General features: G+C 37.8%; 1 protein-coding gene across 3 annotated transcripts in view; it reads right to left on the reverse strand.

Annotated features, from left to right (window-relative positions):
- SGCZ (sarcoglycan zeta) overlaps nt 1-27,136 on the reverse strand; it is a gene marked incomplete at its 3' end in the record, with an annotated part of 494,596 nt that overhangs the window by 95,762 nt on the left and 371,698 nt on the right. The gene's annotated exons all lie outside the window — the stretch shown is intronic.

A 27,136-nucleotide genomic window follows, 5' to 3' on the forward strand; every position in this document is an offset into this window, starting at 1 on the left:
CCTCAGGATGCAGTTTTGCATTATCTTTTCCTTCTCTGCAAAGAAAAAGCTTACATTGGTTTCACCTCAAACCTTCATCCCATCACTCAAATTATCTGGCTTACCAAAGAAAAAAACATTAATAAAAAAAATAGAGTTTATTTTTTTTCTTGAATAATTTCATTGTTTTCTAAAACACAGCTTGACTAAAACCACTGAATTTATAGAAATGAGAGGGAAGTCCTGCACTAGAGGGTAAGGATACCAACTAGGAATAGCAAAGAACAGAGACTTTTTAAGCTATGTCTGAGAATAGAGAAATACTTCTTTGCCAAAGAATCTAACATAAAACCACACTGTACTTCCAATATTTACATCTTTTCTGTCCAAATGATGTACGGCAAAGTGAGAGAAACTAGATCAGAACCTTTCTTTGTTCAGAATGTGACTGTACATTTGTCACACTCATTAAGGATTTAAACCAACTTCAGATAGTAAGTATTCAAAGTAGCAGAGACCAGCAAGAATTGATTAAAACGTTTCCTTTCAGGTAAAAACATACAACATTATTTTAAGATACTGATAATTCTGTGGCTTTATATAAGAGTGACATTTATAGTTAAGCCCTTATAGACCCTATAAAATATAATTTTGTGCAAATATAAATTTTAACTAGTGAACTGCAGAGACTTTTGGGCTGTCTAAACTGCAACACAATCTTCAAAAGGCAAATTGTCCCATCACTCAAACTCAGTCTTGAGTCTTGTTGGACTCAAATATGTTTGTAACTGCCTCTTAACTGGTAACTGGTTATGTGATAATTCCTCCCCTGAAGAGCACATTTATTTTATGTTTACTTTATCCATTTTGCTATGGGGATTATGCAGATGGTTAACACCCAGGGTATGTGAGATTGCCAGGCAATAAAGTGGAAAACCATTTAAAGTCAAGTTTAGTAACTGATTCTTACTCTACAGTTAAATATTCTTTCATGTAAAAAAATTTACAAAACATCTATTTGGAACAACTCTTTCGACATTTTTTGCCAGGTTTGCAATGTTTAACTCTTTAAAGAGAATTCTAGTTAACTGACACAAGTATACCATTTCTCTTTTTTTCTTTTAATCATCTTTGCTGTTGTGCTGTGTCAGTGCCATGGGGATAGGGGAGAAGGATAAGTGTATTATTTCAAGAACACAAGAACACACTATCTTCTTAAATGTCAACCTAAAACCAAATTTCAGTTAATTTTAGCTGTATTTCTGCTAGCCTATAACCTTTACATAAGAAAATCTGAATTGTTCCATTTAATTCTCTGAAAATGTTATATTTATATTATATTTTGAATTTATTAATCTCTTACCCAGGGTGATAACATTTCAAGTGAGTAATGGAAGATATCATTCTATATATATATGATATATATAATAGATGGATCACCTCGCATCAGGATACCTTTTAATGAAAACATACATAATCATGCATACATCTTGAAAATTATTTTCTTTCCTCTGGTAGTCTGGCAAATCTACTCCAATATGACAACAATACATTGAAAAAAATATGTTCTCTTCCTATCTGTTATTCATGACTTCAGTAACTGTGCAAACAATTATGAAATACAATGCTTTCACCTATCTATAATCAAAACAAATAATAATACTACTAAAAAAAAGTAGAACTATGCATCAGACAGAGGAAAACCACACCAGAATTAGCTTTGCTTCATCTTGCTAATATTAGCTAGTGGATTTTCTTTTTTTCAACCAATACAATTTAAAAAAGACATAACAAAACACAATTTCATTTCCCAATATCCTGTGCTTGAATTCCATGTTATTTGTTTCCTGCATGGCCATCAGTGATTAGTCCTACATCAGCCAAAGGTTGTGAATGTTAGTCATCTATCAGCATCTCTTTTGAGGGTCTATCATAAAACTATTTTAACAGTGTGCTTTTTCTAGGTCAGCACTTCTGAAGTGTCAAACATCCTGAGGGAAAAAAGAATTCTAGCTGGGAGCAGTTCTACCCTGAGTAAGCATTCATGTAGCTTCTGGTGAAAAAAGCTCAGACAAATATTTTGAGGGAGAATGCAAAAGGAAAGGGAAAACATAACCATAACCACATTATCATCCATATTTTCACATTTCAGAAATTATACAAAATGCATTCTAGCAGTAGAAGTACAAGAACACCAGTCAAAGTTTATACTGAGGGAAATGAAGATTGTCAAAACCTATGTGATATGAGACAGAGTTTCATACTAGTTTCATTTTGACACAAAATCAAGAAGGAGGTATTCAATTTAATTATATTTGTTTCTTTTTATATGCTATATTGATAAAAGATAATGAATATCTCATTACAAAGCCAGGAAAGCTGTATTTTCAAAACATCATCCTGCCAACAAAAGGTTCCCCAAAGAGAATATTCCCAGCAGTAAAAAAAAAAGAAAAAAAAAAAAAAGAAATTATATAGTCTCCCACATAATTCTACCTCCAGTTGCTTTGATATGATGCTCCTTTTAAATGCCCCAGCTAATTTCTGAACAAACAGTCAGGGACAGAATTACACCTTTTAATCTTGCCATGTCTCAGCACCCCTTTGGAAGTACAAAACCTTTTTATGTCATGTGTATAGAATAAGGCAGCTGATTTACATGGCTGGCCTCGTAAACCCTGGCTCCTTTTTAAGGAATCATTAAAAGCTGCCACTTCTTCCTTGGCCTCGGTATCTGGATTTCCTGCTGCTGAAAGGTAAGCAAGGAGGGACAGATGCAGTTAGTTCATCTGGCTTTTATGCCAGTGTGAAGTCAAGAACGGAGAAGACTAAAATCCAAGACCTGTGGAACACTCCAAGTCCTACAATTCATTTCTTTATCACATTTTTCTCCTGACAAACTGAGCTTCAAGGTTGCACTGCACATTTCAAGGGCAGGTTCACAAATTTTTTCCAGACTCCCAGGAAATTTCTTCCCACTTTGACTCTAAAGAAAGCATATGATTTATGCAACTTGGCACGTTTTGCACAGGGGTTCTAAAAAAGGCTAAATGCATAAAATACTCTGTCCATTTTTGCCCTACTAATCAGTCTTCCAGGTGACTAAGCTACCATTGCCACTAGGTGGACGGAGATCTTTCTAAGAGACTTAATTGTAACTTAATTGTCAAAATGCATTCTTCATGGTGATGGAAATTTCCTTCTGCTTAGCCGAAAAACAACGCATTGTCTAAGGTGATTTTCGCTAGTTCATTCAGCATTAAAATCAAAGTCCTCTACTGCCACCTCAGTATCAAGACTTAGGAAATGTTATCATAAAGTAAGGGTGAAGAAGTGAAAAACCAAAGTCATGCTCCAGATGAAGTTCACTGCAAGTGAGACAGAACAGAGTACAAAATCTCAAATGCTATCAACACCAGAAATACATTTCCCAGGTTGTAACTAGCTGTAACTCCAAAGAACTCACTCCCAGTGTTGCCAGGATCTAACACAAACTTTATTAGATATTAATGCAAGAGGATTAATCTGAGATTATTTCCACAGGAGAAGAGGATTGAAATCTAACCCATGTAGGCAGTTTATCTTCTGCACAGCTGTATCAACTGTTTTAGCTTTTGCTTTAACTTTGTAAGAAGATTCCATAAATGCCACAGTCTCCTTTTAAAGCTGTAGTAGCTCTGTCTTTTAAATTCTGATATCTTTTTCTCAGTAATGTATTGCACAACATGTCTACCAGCACTCTTCTGTTAATACAGATTTATTTTGAGTCATTAAAGTCTACCATATTACTGGTGATTCCTGATATCTTGAGGCTCCTCTAATGTTGTAAGTCAGAGGACTGGTTGAATTTGGGGTAAAATTTCTCAAGTGTTGCAGCAGAATTAAAATACAATGGAGCATTTCAAAGAATTTGAAAGTAAAAACAAGTTCTGCACAATGTCATGTATTTTGAGGAAATGTAAGTAATTCATATAATGGTGTTAATGACAACGAATTAATAAAGCTTAATCTAATTTTAAATTTTAGATTGCTTGAATGAGAAGTCCAGCCACCAAGCGATAGATTACTAATAACTTAAAATCTTTTCTTAAGTCTTTTGTTCAGTTCTTTGACGTAGGTTAGATCACAGTATAGTTTATCATCCCCAAAAGTGGAAGAAAAAGCACTGGCTTTGCTTTACTGATGTTAGCAATACAGACACTCACATCAGTCCGTCAGTGGCTGACTGAAAAAATCTCAGAATATTTCATTAACCAGAGGTTATTTTGTGCTCAAGTATTATACCACAATTCTGATGGGTGTAACTAGCTAAGAACAATTGTAAAGGTGACATAGGTTTCTTTATGCTGATTCTGGTACAGCAGTCTTGTGTGCTTTATTGTACAAAATATCCTTTCAGTATCTGTATGCAGCAATGATCTATCTATACTATCTACCCTTTACTGCTACCTAACTTGCAGAATTATTTCTGATAGAAAACTCTAAATACAAGATAGATGGTAGAGTCTGAATCTTCTGAACTTTCAGGAACAGAGTACAGCAGAACAGAAACACCAGCAGTATTTTTCTCAAACAATCTTTTCCATTTTATCACTATAGCATAAAAAACCCAAAGCCTACTGCTTTGCCACTTCTGACAATGAACTTGTCCAGTTGAGCTGAGTTTTGGATCTGCGGGCTCCTCTTGTGTACCAAAATCAGCAACAGTTTTTTTGGAAGAGACTGGGATTTTCAATACAAATATGTGTTCAACATCTTTTATTGCCTGAAAACCTTAAATTACCTTAAATTTCTTCATTCAGAAGAAATTCAGAAAATTAAGAAATGTAGCAGTACCATTTTTAGTTTATTGTTGAAATTAACAAAAAAGAAACAGGTTTGTTTTGAATAAGAATAAATAAAGATCAGCAGAGAATACTGGTGTAGCATTAGAACTAATCTGTGAAACAGTGATTTGGGTGAGAAACTTGGATTCATACCTATTTTAAATGGTGAAACAGTTAAAACTGCAACCAAATATTAACTCAGTGAATAACTGACACTTTAGCAAATTAACAAATTACCATATATTTTAGCTCATTTAGAACTTTTGGGCATTCATTTTAGAATGTTCAGAGAACACATATTTGTGTTTATGACTACAGGCATCCTGCATTTAAGGAAAAGGACAGGGTGGACAAGACTGTAGACGCAGATGTATGGACTTGAAGGAAATTAAGACAAATCCCAGAGTTCCTGGCAACTTCTCCCATAGCCCTTTTGGCCAGATCTATGCTGCCTTTAAGAATCATTCCAACAAGGACACATAAAGGTGTCCATCTATTCTGGCAGTTTCAAGCTCTTATGATTCCCATAGGTGGCACAATGCCTAGGACCTGTTTGGACCTCTCTGAAGCAAGCTCTTCCATTTCTCCAGATGCTGACTAACCTAGGATACATGTAAAACATAATGGTCAAGTATAAGGAACTCCGCTTCTCTCCTGGAGTACTAAAATTTTTTAAAATTATTTTCATTTTGCTAAGTGTCAGGGCTTGCAGAAATGTCTCCAAATTATTGAAATCATTTCACTACTCAGAAGTAGTAAAGAATCGTAACCAGACCAGTGTCCTAGAGCTGCCATTGCTCCAGCTGTTCTGTATACCTACTTGTACATAGTTTTCAAAAGGCTAAGACAAAATTGTATGGCATAATGACAATTCATATTTATTCTAATTGTCACAATTTAGTAGAAAAATACTTTGGCTAATAAATCACTTTCAAGCATTCTTTCTCAAGACAAAGCCAGGCTTTACCAGAGAGCCAGCTGTCAGGCATTGTTTGTTCTTTAAAGTTGCAAACTTTGGATGTATAAAACCCAAATGTCATTGCCAGTGTAAGAGTCTTTTAGAAGAGTAAGATGAGTTTATCTGTCTAACAAAGAAAATGCAAAAATAATACTGAAAGCTTCAATTCCTGATTCCTATCTGTTTTCACTTTCAAGAACTTGTTTCATTCTATACCTACTGAAATGAAACAATACACGTATTTCACATCTGCAACACACAGGATTGTCTAATTTAGGACTCAAAATTGATATTTTTATCTCATGAAATATTATCAGAAACAACAGATTATGTGTCAATTTAATTTCTTTTATCAGCTAAAGGATGGAAGTAATTTTCTCTATAGCTGATCTGTTAAGAAATTTATTTTAAATATTGTTTCCTGATCTTCTTGCCACACTTCTAAAAAAAAAAGCTTGTAAAACCCCTAAACAAACTGTTACCTTCTGTTGCACTAATGAGTACATTGAATCCACACTGACTGTCCTGCCATTTAATTTTTGAGTCATTGAGCTTACGAGTCATTATTGCCCAATATGTCAAAATAATTTCAAGGGACTTCAATGCTAATGTATCATACATACCATAATTTGAATGCCAGTTCTGGGCTCTCCATTACAAGACAGACATCAACATACTGGAGCAAGTCCAGCAAAGAGTGACAAAGACGATGAAGGAACTGGAGCATCTGTCATAAGAAAAGATGCTGAGAGAGCTGGGACTGTTGCCTGTAGAAGTCTCAGGACAGAGGATCTTAGCAATGTCTATAAACACCTGATGCGAAGGGGTAAGCAGACTGAGCCAGAGTCTTCTAGTAGTGACAGTGACAGGAAAAGAGGCAACTGGTGCAAACTGAGATAAAACAAATTCCATTTAGACACAAGGAAAAAAAAATATATAGTTTGAGTTTGATCAAGAACTACAACAGGTTTCCCAGAGAACATCCGGAATCTCCATCCTTGGAAATATATAAAACTTGATTGGACTAAATCCTGGACAACCTGTTCTAGATGACCGTGTTTTGAACAAGGGAGTTGGACTAGATGACAACCAGAGGTGCATTTGTCACTAGGAGAGGATATGGTTCAAGACCATCTTAAGAACCTGAACGTGCACAAGTCCATGGGACCTGATGAAATCCATCCACGGGTCCTGAAGGAGCTGGTGAATGAAGTTGCTAAGCCACTGGCCATTATATTTGAAAAATCATGGCAGTTGGGTGAAGTTCCTGATGACTGGGAAAAGGGAAATATAACCCCCATTTTCAAGAAGGGGAAAATAGATGATCCAGGGAACTACAGACCAGTCAGTCTCACCTCTGTGCCTGGCAAAATCTTGGAGCAGATTCTCCTGGAAGGCATGCTAAGGCACATGAAAACCAAGGAGCTGCTTGGTGACAGCCAGCATGGCTTCACTAAGGGGAAATCCTGCCTGACGAGTTTAGAGGCCTCCTGTGATGGGGCTAAGGAACTGATGGACAGGGGTAGAGCAGTTGACTTCATTTCCCTGGACTTGTGCAAAGCCTTTGACACTGTTCTGCATGACATCCTTGTCTCTAAACATAAAAAGGACATGGAACTGTTGGAACAAGTCCAGAAGAGGGCCACGAGGATGATCAGGGGACTGGAGCACCTCCCGTATGGAGACAGGCTGAAAAAGTTTGGGCTGTTCAGCCTGGAGAAGAGAAGGCTGCGTGGAGACCTCATAGCAGCCTTCCAGTATCTGAAGGGGGCCTACAAGGATGCTGGGGAAGGACTCTTCATTAGGAACTGTAGTGAAAGGACAAGCGGTAACAGGTTAAAACTTAAGCAGGGGAAGTTTAGATTGGATCTAAGGAAGAAATTCTTTACTGTGAGGGTGGTGAGGCACTGGAATGGGTTGCCCAGGGAAATTCTGAATGCTCCATCCCTGGTGGTGTTCAAGTCTGGGTTGGACAGAACCTTGGGTGACATGGTTTAGTGTGGTGTGTCCCTGCCCATGGCAGGGGGGTTGGAACTAGGTGATCTTAAGGTCCTTTCCAACCATAACTATTTTATGATTCTATGATTCTATGATTCCAGCTGTAGTGATTACACTATGAATGTTAACAAGAGTGATAGTGTTGTCCCTTAAGTCCCCCACATGACTTCCAATAAAGCTGACAGCATTTTCTTTTCTACAAAATAAATTAATAAATATTATGATAAAAATCAGTCTGGATTAAGGACAATTCACGTATGTGTTCAAGCATAAGAAACTGCCTTTATTTGAAACCCTCTATCTCACCATGCTCTAGTAAGAAGCTCTTCTAAAACATATGTGACCTCCAGAGGGCAAACATTGAGATAAGTTTTCCTCCAGAACTGCATTAAAGACTCTCAGACAGTATTTACCGGTAAAAAAAATCCCCAAGGATTAGACTGACATTTACAACAGCACCCAAAAAGAACAATCAGGTTGTTCTTGAACTTGATAACCTTCACAGAAATGGGCAGTATCTTATTTAGTCTAGTTACATACATATTTTACTAATAAAAGTGTAGGGTTAAAAAGCACTTTGACAAAACTTAACTCTAAAGGAGAAGAATACAATAGCCTGGTAATTTAGAATTGTGTGTTATGTACAAGAGCACATTATTTATTAATACTAAGGAATTAACTAATATTAAATAATAATCTAATGTTTTTAATTATTAATTTGGTTTAATGTTTCTGGGGTTTAAATATCAGTACCTTAATGTTGTATGTGGCTCTTCCTGAAGAATTCTAAGTAGATATAGCTGCCAAAGACTCCTCTAAAATAACTGGCACTAATATCTTAATATCAATAGCAAATATTCAAAGTATATTCCCCATTCAAGAATAGGGAAACGATGAGACTAATCTGAAGTGGAAATCAATTCTTCTTTGATTTTCAAACTTTGTCTCTTAGTTCCTTTCATTCTGCAGGCTATGTGAAACTTTTCCAGTCTTGCTTTAAATCAGCTATGCTTTAGCTCAGCAGATTGACTGACTGAGAAGATACATTACTACACTCACTAGATATCACCAAGAAAGAGCAAAGGAACACTTTTGTGAACAGTCATCCAGTGGCATGGAAACTTACACACTGAGGTTGACTACAAAGTAATTTCTTGCTTTCAGTAAGGCATAAAAAGAGAAATATCTTTGAAGCAAAAATCTATGTATAAATCCATGTCAAATTAGTCCTGGTAGGAAATATGAACCAGGGCGACCTACTGTAAATTGCATAAATATGAGCATCTTTCAGTCAGTAGGAAGAAATCAGATCTCTACAGGTTGTAAGCAAAATCACTGGGATACTAAGGTAGCTACAAGACATATTTGTACCTACCATATGTTTTCAGTGCAGATACAAAGCACAGAATTTTGTCTTATACATATTTTTCAAAACATTTATTAAAATATAAAAAAATCACTATTCTTATTTAAACATTCTCTCCTATTATAACATATGACACCCAAGCTGTACCACATAAAGTTTGAGTCATTACTGAGAAAAAGCTTATAGAGGGATTTAATGCATCTATGTTTCCAGCAGGGAATCGGCAGCAGAGGTTTATATGGGCTTTTACTCTTGCTGAGATATCTCTACAATTTTTTAGAGAAAGGTAACAGAGGCAGAAAGACTGGAACTAAAACAGACATCATGGAGAGTGAGGAAAGATAACAGGGTTTGGAAGACTGGCTACGTTCAGAACTTATTTATTCATTACAAGACAAATCAACTATCTTACATCTAGTAAGGAAAATATTTTGGGGGGGTTTGTTTGTTTTGTTTTTAATTAGTTTATTCATATGCCACTGATTTATTAGTGGTGATAATCCACCAAGAATTACCATGGAAGCAAGAGCTAGAAGAAATCGAGGGAGAAGTCACTTTTCCTAAGGGAGACAATTGTCATTTCTATAGGGAAAATTAGGGAAGAAAATACAGTTCTGTTCTTAAAACCCCATTCAATCCTTGACAATCTCTGTTCAAATTCATCTAAGGATTTAAAGGCAAGGTGCAAAAAAAGCACCAAGATATCTTATATGAAGGCTAAATTTTTAATCAAACCTATCTCATAAAAATCTATGTAATCCACTCTGGTAACTCAGTTACTTTCAGTGTTTTCCATTCCCCCCTGCAAAAAAAAAATAAATTACTTAGATGCTGATTTTTTTGTCCTGTCCAAATACAAAAGTTACACTGTCTTATTTGAACTAAGTTATCTAGGCACCTCTGTCCTGATAAAAAAAAATGTTGATTTTGTCACTACTGCCACCCAGGTTTTTTAATAGCTGGTTAATAGCTATAGCATTTGCCCAAGAAGCGGGAGACATGGTCTAATTCCCTTTTTAGCCTGAGGGAATTCAAATGGCTCTCACTCTCACTTTTCCAACAATTGTGACAACCAGGTTATGAACCAGAAAATAATGATGGTGCTGTGACACTGCCACTCTAAAATAAAATAATGCTTCATTGTGAGAGGATGTGAATTGTAATTTTATAACCTAGCAATTAGAGTGATTTCCTATTTCCATTGTGTCACGTCCTCAAGCCTCCAGCTGGAAACATCTATGACAATTCCAACACAATCTCCTAAAGATGCTATGCAGACAAATCATATTTAAGTAGCAGACACTTCAGAAAACGCCAAATTCCTTTCTCCTTCCAAATCCAACCCTGCTGTGCAGTACTGATAGCTTTTGATTTCCTCTAGAGACACGGTTGCTGCATATGTTTAAGACTGGCCTTCTAACCTCACCTGAAAAAATCCAGAAGTGAGATTTTAAACGGTTCACTAATTTGAGTAAAGATTTTCTTATTTCATCTTAATTAATCACAAAGAGTGAATGAGTGTTTATGTACTTGTCAGTTAATTCTTTAGTTAATTGATATAATACCTAACCATAACTATTTAAGGCCTAACATTTAGAGGAGTCCTTTTTTTGTTGTTTGTACCTAACCACTCCGATATTTAGATGTCGTAATGCATGCATACAGAATTGTAATTAGTAATATCATAAAAAGCTTTGGGTTGGAAAGGACCTTTAAAGGTCATCTAGTCTAATCCTCCTGCAATGAACAGGGACATCTGCAACTGGATGAGGTTCCTCAGAGCCCTGTCAAGCCTGAACTTGAATATCTCCAGGGATGGGGCACCTACCACCTCTCTGGGCAACCAGTTCCCAGCGTGTCACCACCCTCATTGTAAAAAAAGTCTTCCCTATGTCTAGTCTGAGTCTACCCTCTATTAGTTTAAAACTATTACCCCTTGTCCTGTTGACACTGGCTTTACTAAAAGGTTCCTCCCCATCTCTCTTATAAGCCCCCTGTAAGTATTGAAAAGCCACAATAAGGTCTCCCTGGAGCCTGCTCTTCTCCAGGCTGAATAATCCCAAGCTTCTCAGCCTTAAATATTAATTAGTATTCCTACTAACTGCTATGCTGATATTGATTCAACAATAGCAAAGACTGAAAAGTCTCTTTGAAAGTCATGACCACAGGCCATCACCAACCATAAACTTGGTTTTCATAGTAGCTATATGATTTAAAGGCTGTTGTTACCACAAACATCAATAGTGAACTACTGCATCAAGTTCTGTTCTCTAGGGAAAAAAAAAAAAAAAAAAAAAAAAACCAAACAAACAAACAAAAAAAAAAAAAAACACAAAAAACCAAAAGGAGTTTCTCCTGGTTTAGCAGTAGCAGTCATTTTTTCTCCTTCTTAGTAACTGGTGCCGCGCTGTGGTTTAGACTTTCGGCCTGGGAATAATACTGATAAAGCCGATGTTTTTCACAGTATCACAGTATCAGAGTATGTTAGAGACTGGAAGGGACCTCAAAAGATCATCTAGTCCAATCCCCCTGCCAGAGCAGGAACACCTAGATAAGGTCACACAGGAATGTGTCCAGATGGGTTTTGAATGTCTCCAGAGAAGGAGACTCCACAACCTCCCTGGGCAGCCTGTTCCAGTGTTCCGTCAAAACATCCGTTTTTGGTTGCTGGTCAGAATGTTTACTCTGACCAAGGACTTTGTGAGTCTCATGCTCTGCCAGGGAGGAGGAGAAGCCGGGAGGAGGCAGGGACAGGACACCTGACCCAAACTAGCCAAAGGGGTATTCCATATCACAGCACATCATGCCCGAGGATGTAACGGAGAGTTACACGGAAGGGCTGGATCGCTGTGGGGTGGGGGCGAGGTACCAGTCGGTGAAGTGTTGTATTCTCTTCCTTTGTTATTTCCTGTACCATTATTACTATTGGTGGTAGCAGTAGTGGTTTGTGTTATACCTTAGTTATTAAACTGTTCTTACCTCAACCCGTGGGAGTTGCATTCTTTCAATTCTCCTCCCCGTCCCTCCAGGAGTGGAGGGAAGAAAGGTTGGGGGGGGGAAGTAGACTGCGTGGTTCTGATTTACAGCCTGGGCTTAAACCACGACAGAGTTCAGTTTATGAAACAATATAAAATGAGGATTTAAAGCGTTTGGATTTCTGCTTTTAGCAACATTAATGTATAAGTATCTTTAAAAAGATCTGACTTGAGTAAAGAAAAAGTTAAGAAAACAAAACAAAATCCAGACCAATGGAAAATAAAACCCATGATTACATGAGTACAAGCATGCAAATCCAGAAATCCAGCCACAATTTATAATGTTCAGAAGAGTGGACTGCACAATTGTCATTTGAACTTGTTATTCTGAAACACAGGAAATTCTAGGAATGCACAAGTATGTTTTCATTCATTTCAATCTCTTTGCTACACAAAACTGAAAAGAAGTATTGATTTTGTCCCAGATTTATTCTTTTCTTTATAATTTTTTTTTTTACTAGTATTCATACTATTATATATTTATTCAATTTCAGATCTCTAATATTTTTGGGAAATAATGAATCCAGTAGTCAGCAGTACTCACTAGCCGTCTGTTGCAGAAAAATGAGAAGTGTTGTCGTGGTTTAAGCCCAGGCCGTAAATCAGAACCACGCAGTCTACTTCTCCCCCCCCTGACACCTTTCTTCCCTCCACTTCTGGAGGGACAGGAGGAGAATCAAAAGAATGCAACTCCCACGGGTTGAGATAAAAACAGTTTAGTAACTAAGATATAACACAAATCACTACTGCTACCACCCATAATAATAATACAGGAAATAACAAGAAAAAGAATACAACTGCTCACCAACTCCCCACCCTGCAGTGATCCAGCCCTTCCAGGAACTCTCCGTTCTACATCCTGGGCATAATGTGCTATGGTATGGAATACCTCTTTGGCTAGTTTGGGTCAGGTGTCCTGTCCCTGCTTCCTCCCGGCTTCTCCTCCTGCCTGGCAGAGCATGAGACTCACAGAGTCCTTGGTCAGGGTAAACATTCTGACCAGCAACTGAAAACACTGGTTTTATCAGTATTATTCCCAGGCCAAAAGTCAAAACACAGCACTGCACCAGTAGAAAAAAATGACTGCTACTGCTAAACCAGGACAGGGGTTAATTGGCTAAAGCCCTAGAAAAGAATCACAGAATAGAATCATAGAATAGTTAGGGTTGGAAAGGACCTTGAGATCATCTAGTTCCAACCCCCCTGCCATGGGCAGGGACATCTCACACTAAACCATATCACTCAAGGCCTCATCCAACTTGGCCCTGAACACCGCCAAGGACGGAGCATTCACAACCTCCCTGGGCAACCCATTCCAGTGCCTCACCACCCTCTCAGCAAAGAATTTCTTCCTTATATCCAATCTAAACTTCCCCTGTTTAAGTTTGAACCCGTTACCCCTTGTCCTGTCACTACAGTCCGTGATGAATAGCCCCTCCCCAGCATCCTTGTAGGCCCCCTTCAGATCCTGGAAGGCTGCTATGAGGTCTCCACACAGCCTTCTCTTCTCCAGGCTGAACAGCCCAAACTTTCTCAGCCCGTCTTCATACGGGAGGTGCTCCAGTCCCCTGATCATCCTCGTGGCCCTCCTCTGGACTTGTTCCAACAGTTCCGTGTCCTTTTTATGTTGAGGACACCAGAACTGCACACAATACTCCAAGTGAGGTCTCACGAGAGCAGAGTAGAGGGGCAGGATCACCTCCTTCGACCTGCTGGTCACGCTCCTCATGATGCAGCCCAGGATACGGTTGGCTTTCTGGGCTGCGAGTGCACACTGCCAGCTCATGTTCATTTTTTCATCGACCAACACCCCCAAGTCCTTCTCTGCAGGGCTGCTCTGAATCTCTTCTCTGCCCAACCTGTAGCTGTGCCTGGGATTGCTCCGAACCAGGTGTAGGACCTTGCAGTTGTCATGGTTAAACTTCATCAGGTTGGCATCAGCCCACCTCACAAGCATGTTGAGGTCCCTCTGGATGGCATCCCTTCCCTCCAGTGTATCAACCAAACCACACAGCTTGGTGTCATCGGCAGACTTTCTGAGGGCGCACTCAATCCCACTGTCCATGTCACCAACAAAGATGTTGAACAAGAGCGGTCCCAGCACCAATCCCTGAGGGACACCACTCGTTACCGGTCTCCAGCCAGACATCGAGCCATTGACCACAACTCTTTGTATGCAGCTATCCAGCCAAGAAGCAGTGTGGTCCATCACAAATTTACATTAATTGTCTGGTTGCATTGTCGAATCAGAGAAACTATGGGTGGACGCTCTTAGGAAGAAACACGAAGGATTTTTACTGCCATGGAATGAATAAACTGCCTCCTTTAGGAAATGCACTGCAGTTCTAAATATGTGTTGACATTGATATATCAGATAAAGTTAACGTGTTTATGCTCCAGGTATCCAATAACTTTGGATACCGTGGTGATCAGCCCAGCAGAGATGAATTTCCCTTTTTAGTTTAGTTATTCAAATAAAAGGCCAAAAAATAGGGGAAAGCATAGATGTGTCTTCTTTCTTAGCACCTACTTAAAAAGAATCAATGTCCTATTGAGGGCATTTGTGGGTTGCTCTGTGGCTTGGGATCTGATCCAACTGATGTGTGCACTGACCCGGAAGGACAGCGTTTTGCAAAATATGTCATTGTGATAACTGTTCAAGTCTTTACTTCCAGGACAAGCTCAAGTACCACTGTGACAGTGTTTATATGGATGAGGAGTAATATATGATTGAAATACTGATGAGTTCAATCCTTTAAGGGCTAGGATTTGCCAAAAAATTATCCTGGAGGACTTCCTTGAAGATTTTTGTTACATGCAGCCAAATGGAACATATCTATACTACAGCAGATTTCTTGAAAGCTGCTTAAGTGGTGAATGACAATGGAGCACCACTAGTTACAAAAGCTTGCCTCATGGAGGTCACTACAACTCCCCAACAGAAGCCAGTTTAGTACACTTCTAAGTCTATACTTTGGAAGCGTGGAAGAGAACGGGAAAAAGAAAACTGAAAAGAAGGAAGAGGAACTGAAATTAAAACCACTATGGACATCATTAAATCTCCCTGGGTCTAATTTCAAGCTTCAAATGATTAACCTCATAGCTTTTCTCTTTTATAAAAAGAAATTTATTTATTTAATCAGCCAATATTTGAAGCTGTGATCAATATATAAGTTATATAACAGTATAGTTCCCTACTGTTCTTGGTCATCAAAGCATGCCCTTGTTTTTTGAGAAGCATGACAGATGAAAGAGTCATAATTAAAATTGCAGCAAACCACCTGCCTGCACTTCCACTTCTGCGGGAAGAAGGGTGTAGGTACATATCCAAATAGGTTAATGAGCTTAGCAATGTTTGGTAAACATACATACACTATCTTTATTGTGAACTTGAAACATCAAGACATCTAGCCAGTGTTGACTAGATAATACTCTAAAATCCCTGGGTAACACTCCCATTAGCCGATGTTCTTCCACGAAGGATGTGAACAGAAGGTATGTGAATCACCCAGGGGTTCATCTCTTGGTGGTATCAGCAGGCTGTTGGGAAAGGATAGGAAACTTAAGGAAATCCCTACTAGTCTTCCCTTTTTTGAAAATTCTGAGGGGGAAAAAAAAAACTACAAAAAACCAAGGAAGCCCTCTACATATGTTAGATAGCCCTCTACACCTGGGTCGGAGCAATCCCAGGCACGGCTACAGGTTGGGCAGAGAAGAGATTCAGAGCAGCCCTGCAGAGAAGGACTTGGGGGTGTTGGTCGATGAAAAAATGAACATGAGCTGGCAGTGTGCACTCGCAGCCCAGAAAGCCAACCGTATCCTGGGCTGCATCATGAGGAGCGTGACCAGCAGGTCGAAGGAGGTGATCCTGCCCCTCTACTCTGCTCTCGTGAGACCTCACTTGGAGTATTGTGTGCAGTTCTGGTGTCCTCAACATAAAAAGGACATGGAACTGTTGGAAGAAGTCCAGAGGAGGGCCACGAGGATGATCAGGGGACTGGAGCACCTCCCGTATGAAGACGGGCTGAGAAAGTTTGGGCTGTTCAGCCTGGAGAAGAGAAGGCTGCATGGAGACCTCATAGCAGACTTCCAGTATCTGAAGGGGAGCTATAGGGATGCTGGGAATGGACTCTTCATTAGAGACTGTAGTGATAGTACAAGGGTAATGGGTTCAAACTTAAACAGGGGAAGTTTAGATTGGATATAAGGAAGAAATTGTTTACTGAGAGGGTGGTGAGGCACTGGAATGGGTTACCCAGGGGAGGTTGTGAATGCTCCATCCATCGCGGTGTTCAAGGCTAGGTTGGATGAGGCCTTGGGTGGCATGGTTTAGTGTGGTGTGTCCCTGCCCATGGCAGGGGGGTTGGAACTAGATGATCTTAAGGTCCTTTCCAACCCTGACTATTCTATGATTCTATGATTCTATGTTTGGCTTTGGAATAATTGTACTGGGGAAAGAAAGAAGAAGCTGCCTGAATAAAGATTACAAAAATAGTATTCTTATTTTGTTATTTAATGAGAGAAAATATTTGAAGCTTAAGACACACAATTTCTGTTAAAATTAGCAAAACCTGGATATTACGGAAATACACAAAATAAAATTCAAAACTATCACTGACAGCAGAGTTTGCCCTGGCTGGGGATGAAATCTGCTGCAAGAATGGATGGTACTAGAAGATGTGAGGTAACAGAGGACCTCTGACCTCTAAAATACATTCCTTCTGAAATATGAAATAGAACCCAATATTCTAGAGTCTATGTGATATTTCAGTCATCAAACTACCAGAAAATACACTGCCATACAGCTCTTGCTATCTGTGTCTACCAGCAGGTCTACAGAGAAGTCAGAAGCTTATTACATGTATCATTTAATTCTTTTGCTCAAGTGGCAGAAATTGAACTGAGAATCTGAGCTCTACCCCTGAGAATGACCTTGTTAAATTAGGTATGATTTTGTATAATTAAATGTACAGAAATCCTTTCTCATTTTGTTTTTTGTCTATATAGCTTGGAAATCAAACTAAAAAAGTGAAATAGCATTGACATAGCAAAGTCAAAACATGATAAAGCCGTCAAATCATCATGGCTTGTGCAAATTTAAACCAACAGAATTATAGAATCATAGAACATTTAGGGTTGGAAAGGACCTTAAGATCAACCAGTTCCAACCCCCCTGCCATGGGCAGGGATATCTCACACTTAATCATGTCACCCAAGGTTCTGTTCAACCTGGACTTGAACACCGCCAGGGATGGAGCATTCAGAACTTCCCCGGGCAACCCATTCCAGTGCCTCACCACCCTCACAATTCTCTCCCTCACTTCTTCCTTATATCCAATCTAAACTTCCCCTGTTTAAGTTTTAACCTGTTACCGCTTGTCCTTTCACTACAGTCCCTAATGAAGAGTCCTTCCCCAGCATCCCTATAGCCCCCTTTCATATACTGGAAGGCTGCTATGAGGTCTCCACGCAGCATTCTCTTCTCCAGGCTGAACAGCCCAAACTTTTTCAGCCTGTCTTCATATGGGAGGTGCTCCAGTCCCCTGATCATCCTCGTGGCCCTCCTCTGGACTTGTTCCAACAATTCCATGTCCTTTTTATGTTTAGGTCACCAGAACTGCACACAATGCTCCAAGTGAGGTCTCACAAGAGCAGAGTAGAGGGGCAGGATCACCTCCTTCGACCTGCTGGTCACGCTCCTTTTGATGAAGCCTAGGATAAGGTTGGCTTTCTTGGCTGCGAACGCACACTGCTGGCTCATGTTCATTTTCTCATCGACCAACACCCCCAAGTCCTTCTCCGCAGGGCTGCTCTGAATCTCTTCTCTGCCCAACCTGTAGCTGTGCTAAAACATCTGTTTTACTTTTGCACTCTACTACAACAATAGTTCATTGCATTATTTCATGCTTTATCTTTAGGTGTCATTCTCATGAAGTCTATATATCTAACATATGAAAACTGTGCATCAGAAGACCTGGTGGAGGTGACCAGATGAGAATAACATACCCTTAGAACTGTGGATTCACTACATTCATCTGCCAGAATTTTCTGTTTACATTTTGGTGTTAAAAGTTAAACAATGTTTTTTAGACTTTTTCAATATCCCAGACTTTTTATGCATTTTCCTTCTCCAGAATCACACTTACACTATTAAGCCAGAAAAGACTGTCTGGATTCTAAATATATTTGCCAAAAAAATAAGAAGCTCATCTAAAACTTTTTTTTTTTTTTTATATCCAAGTATCTATATCCTCTTTTCTGTTCATCCTCCCTCGAATGAAACCTGCCAGTTCTATTCCTGATTGTACCTAGTCTTGATTTTCTTGTTTATTTGTCAGCTGAAAAAGCGGTGCTCTTCCCAAAATGCTTTGAAATTTCTGACTGCTCTGCAAAATTCAGTCCTAAAGAAAAAAACCTGCTGGTTATTTAAAGTCTGTTCAGAATTTCTCAGTGTAAATCCTTTACCTCACAGGACACCATACTGTGAGCAGACACTGACACAATCACATATCTATTCTGCTTGGGACTCTCTTTGCAGGGTATCAAGAAAAGGCACCATTTTCATGTGGTAAGAATATCCTATTTGGGGGTTTAGGATCATGATTAGACCTACTTATTTTATATCAAAGACTGGAAACTGTATTTGGTAAATCCAATGGCAATGTAAGGTTTTGCATAAACTGTAAAAGGACAATTATTCCTTGAAGACTCCCCCATTTGTTCCCCTTCCCCCTACATATGGGAAATATGGATAAATTTAAAAAATTGAGAGATACCATCTGACTCAGCTAAATAAACTACTGCTTTCTACACTTCGTAAAAGCAAACATAAACCAAATCCTTCCAGTTCGAAGCACACAAACAGTCTGTGCTTAGTAGGTATTTCTCAGACAGGAGAGGATTAGCATCATTGAGGGGCATGTTTTGTACAAACAGTACAACATGCAGATGAGAAAATGGAAATATTTCCCAGTGTTGCAAGGAAGCACATTTAATCACCTTAGAACCATGTCTGGAGTGAAGATGAGCCAGTCCTACACATCCTTCATATTCTAGGGTTTCTGTCACTCTCACTAATGCTGCTTATAGCCGTCAAAGTTTCATTTTCTTTCATTTCTTTTAATTCATTAAAACAAGTATCTAGGACAACTTGAAAAGAACAAGACTTATGTGATAAGACAGAACTCAAAAGGGCAAACTGAGATATATCAAAAAGTCACTACAAAATCACAGAAGTTCTACAAAACCACTGTGTTCAACACTAGTTATTATATATATAAAAGCTAGTAAAGACAAATGTTATTACATAAGTATAAATTACGCAGACTGAAATTGGTTGCTGGACAGGTAAGACAGTAGCATTAGATGGGTTAGAAAGCAGAAATGCCTACGTTCTACAGTATGGCATGTTTTTTTTAGACGTTAAAGTCTGAAAATACTTAAAAACAAAATTTGAAGCTAAAATATCAGGGAAAATTTGTCTGACAAAAATATGCTATTAGGATACAAAAATCCAGGCTTGATCAATGTCATTTATATTAATAAAATCATAGAACCATACAATGGTTTGGGTTGGAAAGGACCTTAAAGATCAACTGGTGCCAACCTCCCTGACATGGACAAGGACACCATCCACTTGACCAGGTTGCTCCAAGCCGCATCCAGGCTAGTCTTGAAATCTTCCAGGGATGGGCCACCCACAGCTTCCCTGAGCAACCTGTTCCAGTATCTCACCAGCCGCATAGTGAAGAACTTCTTCCTTATATATAGTCTAAATCTACCTTCTTTCAGTTTAAAGCTATTCTCCCTTGTCCTGTCACTACATGCCCTTGTAAAAAGTCCCTCTCCAGATTTCTAGTAGGCCTCTTTTAGTTACTGGAACACTGCTATAAGGTCTCCCTAAAGCCTCAGCTTTTCCAGGCTGAATAAGCCCATCTCTCTCAGCCTGTCTCATAGGAGTGGTGCTCCAGCCCTTGAATAACTTTCATGATCCTCCTCTGGACTCACTTGAGCAGGTTCACATCCCTCTTGTGTTGTTGACCCCAGAGTTGAATGCAGTACTGAAGGTGGGGGTCTCAAAGAAAATACTATGAAAGTTTTAAAATCTCTGGTAAAGGAACCAAAGGTTATCCGCAAGTTAATGTTAATTGACTATAGTTCTTACAACAGAATTTGGTGTTTTCTGACTGCATTTAGGTCAACTAGAGAAAAGATGTTGATGATCAGCTAGTTATCTAATATAAGCACTACTTGTGCCAGCTTTGAAATACCACAAAATATTTCTGAACATTTCTTCTATGTCAGCAAAAGACAAATTTATCTTAACTGCTGTTTTGATTGTCTCTGCCATCCTTCACAAATACAGGTAAAAAATAAGGGAAGAAGTATTTCTAAAGACTTGGTATGTAATGTGCACACACTGCTGCGGAAACAGCAGCACCCTGAAATTTGATTATGCTATAATCATAGAATGGTTTGGGTTAGAAAGGATCTTAAGATTATCTAGTTCCAACCACCCGCCACGGGCAGGGATGCCACACACTAGACCATGTTGCCCAAGGCTCTGTCCAACCTGGCCTCGAACACTGCCAAGGATGGAACATTTGCCACTTCTTCAGGCAACCAGTTCCAGTGCCTCACCACCCTCACCATAAAGAACTTCTTCCTTATGTCTAACCTGAACTTCCCTTGTTTAAGTTTAAACCCGAATAATAAAGTGTATTTGCATAAAGGCAGAGTAACTAAATAAAATAATAGGGATAACGAGTTTGAATTACGCAAATTAGAGACATGTTTGGACACATATTTAAACCATTTTCAAACTATCAGCTTAAATGTATTTGAGATTAATTTTTTTTCCTGTGATTTAAGTTAAGAAGATGCAGTGTCTGAAGAAGGCTAGCATGTTTAAAGGGAACCACTTCTACAGTTCAGTAAATCTTTAAAAGCTGCTAGCTATTCCTTTATCATTATTATTATTGGTGGTAGCCAATAATGTTTCAGGTAACATTCAGCATTAAATTACTAAGGACCTAGGTAAAGCCCAGCACAATCACACAAATCTGTATTATATTACTAAGTAAAGGCTCCTAGTTACAATTGCACTTTGGTGCAGCAGGTGAAATCCCATTGCAGGATATTTTATAATTAAGAATAACATTTGCTAAATTAAATATGAAAATATAAATTAAAATCAGAATTGCTCTTTTCAATTATTAGGCTGATGAACAAAAAAACTTTTTAGGGTATCAGTGGACTTTCAGTTTTTCCACTGATATACTTTTTTTACCAATAAATCAGTTAGATCATAGAAGTTGGAGAAGTTGGAGATTGAAGTTGTTGGGCTGATAGCTGAATTTTTCATCTCCACTGTTAGAGTCACATCTGGAATACTTTTAATCAAAATAAGCCATCAAGAGAAAAAAAATCTGACAATTTAAACTGTTAGTATTACTATCAGTGTACTTTAGAGTTAATACCTTCTGTTTTAGTTGTGCTCTGTCAGAGTCTGATAAAAACCTATCTCATACAGAAATCCCACTGTCGTGGTTTAAGCCCAGGCCGCATATTAGAACCACGCAATCTACCTCCCCCCCGAACCTTTCTTCCCCCCGCTCCTGGAGGGATGGGGAGGAGAATTGAAAGAATGCAACTCCCATGGGTTGAGATAAGAACAGTTTAATAACTAAGGTATAACACAAATCACTACTGCCACCACCAATAATAATAATGGTAAAGGAAATAACAAGGGAAGAGAATACAACACCTCACCACCCGCCAACCGATAACTCACTCCCACCCAGCAGTGAGCTAGCCCTTCTGGGTAACACCTAGTTACATCCCCAGGCATGACGTGCTGTGGTATGGAATACCTCTTTGGCTAGTTTGGGTCAGGTGTCCTGTCCCTGCTTTCTCCCGGCTTCTCCTCCTCCCTGGCAGAGCATGAGACTCACAAAGTCCTTGGTCAGAGTAAACATTCTGACCAGCAACTGAAAACATCGGTTTTATCAGTACTGTCCCCAGGCCGAAAGTCAAAACCACAGGGCTGCACCAGCTACTAAGAAGGAGAAAAAAGACTGCTGCTGCTGAACTCAGGACACCCATTTTGCAGATTTAAAAATAATATTAACTAAAAACATTTTAAAACTAAACCAGTGATTTGAAACTACCTATTTCTGACGGGAGCTAAACTAGATAGACTGAGAGTTTTGTAGTTGATTTAAGTGGAAACAGAATCAAGGCTATAATGCATAATACACTGAAAAAATATTTGGGCTTCTCTTCCCCTTCTGTTCCAATATATTAACCAAAGTTAGCTAAGAAAACACAATGTTAACAAATTTAAAACTATTAAGTTTTTGTCAGTTTGTGTTTGTGTTTGGTTTGTTGTTTGTTTTTTTTTTTTGGGGGGGGGATGTTCGGGTTTTTTTACAAAACAAATAATTGACCTAAGAGAATTACTAGGATACACAGCAGACTACATAGTTTAAGAAAGGATTAGAGATTATCACAAGGAAACAGAACACCTACTGCTTCAATAGATAAAGCATATAAAAAAAATAAACAAGTTATCTAAATCTTCATATTGTCAGTTCTGAATCACTCATTAAATGGCAGAAATTGGGAAGACTAAAGAAGCATAATAATTAAACATCACATATTTCAGTGACTCACTCTCAAGATTTCTTTATTGGACAATACCAGAGAAAGAAAACTAGTACAGCAAATCAGTTATTAGCATTAACTACAACAGCAATAGTTTTGCTCAAGGGCATTGAAAGTGAATATTATGAAAATTAAGATTGTTTGGCATCTTTCATCTGATATTTTCTGTTAAGTCTCAAAAATTAGCTTATCCTAGACTTATATCTCTCTTATATCTATGGAAAATAACTAATTTTCATTTACAAAGGATGATACAATCCAGATCTATTATGGACTTACGTCAAAAACTAAGTACCTAGTAGCAATTGTCTTTTGACCAAAATATAAGCCTTATCCTTTATTTCCTGCTTTTTCCAGAAACTCTTCCTTATTCTAAAATCTTTGAGGAACTACAGAATTAGCAAATCTACTGAAGAATGCTGTTGGTATATATTACTACTTACCAAAAGAAAAAACAAACCCAAAAAAGCAACAAACCAAAAGTAACCAAACAAAACCCAACCAATAAACCCAAACCACAAGGAAAAAAATCCTCTTAACACAAAGAAAAAAACCCACAAATTCCCCTATTTGCTATTTTAGTTGCATACTGAAAATAGATATGACTGAGTAAAAATCAGATTATTAGGAGATAAACTCTAAGAATGTTTCCTAATTCCTTCCTACCAGGACATGCAAACATAAGCATAGTTAACTTCTGCAAGTTCTTAGAAGTTAGAAAATCTGACATTTTACCAGAAACATAACACATTTACTTCCAGTACATTTACTCCTATGAAGTCTTAAACTGACCATATTTAGATCTGTCAGAATTTGTATTGGGACTGAGTAACATTAAATATATAAAATTAAAATATTTCAAACTGAATTCTTACTTTGTTCAAGTAAAATCAAGCTCCCAAAGATTTTAATGAAAGGATGATTTGCTATTTTATACAGTTGATATAGAAAAAACCAAGATCTTTTTCCTCACAAGATTTTCAACATATTTATCTGCTACACTGGCAGAAACACCTCAGGTTTCATAGACTTTTTCTAAATTGCTGCTATTGTAGTTTGGTCCATTTGGTGGGCTACTTCAATTCATATAATGGCTTTCAGCCAGCGTAAAACTAATAGCTCAAGGTTGGCACTTGATTTCCTATTCTTTTAATTGCCTTTTCAGTGTGTCCTATTGGGGTAGGAAAGGAAGGAAATCATTATGAACCATGACTAGAATTTCCTGTAAGATTCTAAAGACAGGAGCTTCTCAGAATAATTTACACAAGATAGTAGGAGTGAGAGATACCTAAAGTTTGAGAGATGACCACTGAGTATTGTGGCTGTTGAAAGAGACGAGACATGGGGCACAAATAATAAATTTTTCATGAAAAAAAGACTTATACTACTTTTGCTTGTATTTAATTATACTTCTACTGTAATTAAATATCTCAACTGATTATACCAACCTTTATGGAAAATTCAACTTTAAGGATTTCTGTGAAGTAACTTCTTACCCTGAACCACAGGAGTCACTCACAAATATGTAAGTTTAGATTGATCATGTTATTTCACTTACATTGTATGCACTCTGGGGAATCAGACTTCAGATACTTTTAGCACTTCATATTTTAACATACAAATTATATTGGATGTTTTGTGTTCAACATTGTATCTGCTTGAAATGTCATGGATTTATTCCACTGTCACATGGGCTTGTATGCCAATCCATTATATTTTTTGTCAAGAATAATCACGGAAAGAGAAAATTTCCTGGACCCTGCTTTCTACTGTTGCAGAGGATAAAGATCAATTTTCATGAAGGATATAATAAAAATAATGTTTCATAGAGAGGGGAAAGCAATTCATAAATTGCCTGGCTCCAGTAAATCAATGACACCTTCAGTTGCCCAGAACATGGTACGCAGAACATACTTTCATGATCAAACTTTACTCACTTTTGAAAGGGAGCAAGAAAAATAAGCTGCAGTGAGCATCAGGCCTGTGAAAACGTTATAGGATGTGATGTTGCATTTGTAATAAATTTTTGTAAGAAATATTTTATTATGATGCTATAAATACTATTTGCTGAGAGTCAGAGCTCACTTGCACTATTGTGGAAGGACACATTTGAGACAAGCAGGATGAACTGAATCTTCCTATTTTTCAATCTTACCTCAACAGAGCTGCTGCTTATTTTCATATGCTCTATTTCTAGTGTTAGCACTCCTATCCTCAAAGCATCTCAAAGGATTAAGATATTTGTTAGAAATAATTCATAATAAAACTGCTTATCCTTTCTTTCCAATCAGTAGCAACAACATTATTAGTTTCATTTTTTAATGGGGACATTTTACTGGTAGCCTCATTAACAAAACTGTTTAGTAAAGAAATAAAATAATGCCAGGCTCTACTGTTTATAGCTTCTGATTAGAAAAAACATCACATCTCATGAGCAATTTATAGCTCATCAGTCTCAAAACACACAGGAAATAAATTATAAGAGAAGGATGAACTTAGGATGATGCCTATAAGCTTGATCTTCCAGACAGGAAGCAAAATACTAATTGCAATAGTAACTGAGGGCACTGAATATTAATGGATGATCTCAGTACACTTGATACAGCATAAAAATGTAATACTTCTGTACTTTGTAGTAATACTATCATGCCCTGATGTTCTTATTTGCTTATATCATTTAAGAACACGCATGATCTTTTAAAATATGCAGCTGTATAACCTTCTTTGAGATAGGAAAGTGCTATAAGGCCTGATTTGCAGATAGGAAATGAGGCGCAGGGACCATCTTGTCTGAAATCCTGGAAAAAGCTATTGACCTCTAGAAATAAAAAAATTATCCTGGCTGTGCTACTCCTAACCTTTTTATTCCTTGTAGTACAAAAACAAATGACACAAAATTAATAAAAGTCTAAATTCTAAGCATTCACATAACTCCTAGAAATATTACCCTCTATTCTCAAAAGCTGCATGAAATATGAAGGCACTGGGGGGAGAGAAATTGTTTGGAGCAATTTTTTACTTCTAAAGGCTTATCTCACTCTAAATAAGGTAAATTTGTTTACTGTCAAAGTGTCTTGCCAACTTTACACTTCATCCTTGCCTTAAGGCAGAAGACCAGAACATACAAAAGGTTAGACAGATACTTGTTGAGTTTCCCAGCTCTGTGCAATAATAATTTATTTTTTATTAACACATTTTTATTAATTTTATTTATATAAATTCACATGCAGTTTAGAATGGCATTTCTGTTTGGTAGAAAACAAGGGAAAGAAGTAAAACATTGAATTACTAAAGATTCTTCCAAGATACTGAATGAAGACTGATTAAAGCTTGCTCAGCTAGAGGCCTAGCACACACAAGCACCTATAGCATATATAAGTTCAACTGTTTAAGAGGAGCCATGTGAAAAAAAAATAATTGCTCATATAAAACCACTATGTCCTTAAAAAAAGAGGATTTATCACCAAAACCTAAATGAATCAAAAGGGTTCTCTCATGAGTACAGTAAAAAAAAAAAAAAAAAAAAAAAAAAAAAGTTAAAATTCTGAAGACATAAATGTATTTCTGAAAATTTGTCAAAAATCATATGCATATGGAGAAATGTGGATTCCAACTCTATAGAGATTCCCTTTCCATTGAAACTTAGTTAAAATACTTTTTTATTGAATACTTTTTTATCTGTACAGGAAAGCAAAATAGGATTACAAGTAAAAAGACCAGATATTCGAAGTCTTATATAATTAAAATCTGTAAGAAACTAATGAACTTAGAGGTCAAAAAAGAAAGAAACTTGTTTATCCTCAGGATGATTTCTCAGTTACAATTCTGATTTGGAAATTTCAGTCTCTACAGATTTATCAGATTTACCTTAGTTTAACCATAGAGATCTATCCAAATGTATGTGAGGAGAGTACATTTTCTGTATCACAGCTGAAGGCATTAATTAAGCCTTCTCCTTGAACCTTCAGGCAGACTGACAAACTATCAGGGCTCTTGGCTTCATTTTAGGGAAAGGAAGCAAAAGAAGGGAAATAGCTTGATTACTGGAACTGAGAAATTGGTTATAACTACAACATGATCCAAATAGAATAGACTTTTACAATGAAACTTGCGGTGCTGAGGACCAGTTTTGCATGCTTCAAGACCATGCTATAAATGTACCAAATGACAGTATTTGGAGAGGATCAAGAAAGGCACTTCAAAAGCACACTCTTGATGAAAACTGAAATGCTAAATGTAATATAGGGATCAGAGGAGGTTCTGTTTTAAAGAGCTAGAATTGCATATGAAAAGGACTCCAAGATGAAGA

This window comes from Psittacula echo (genome assembly GCF_963264785.1).
Source record: "Psittacula echo genome assembly, chromosome: 1".
In the NCBI taxonomy this organism is placed as follows: domain Eukaryota; kingdom Metazoa; phylum Chordata; class Aves; order Psittaciformes; family Psittacidae; genus Psittacula; species Psittacula echo.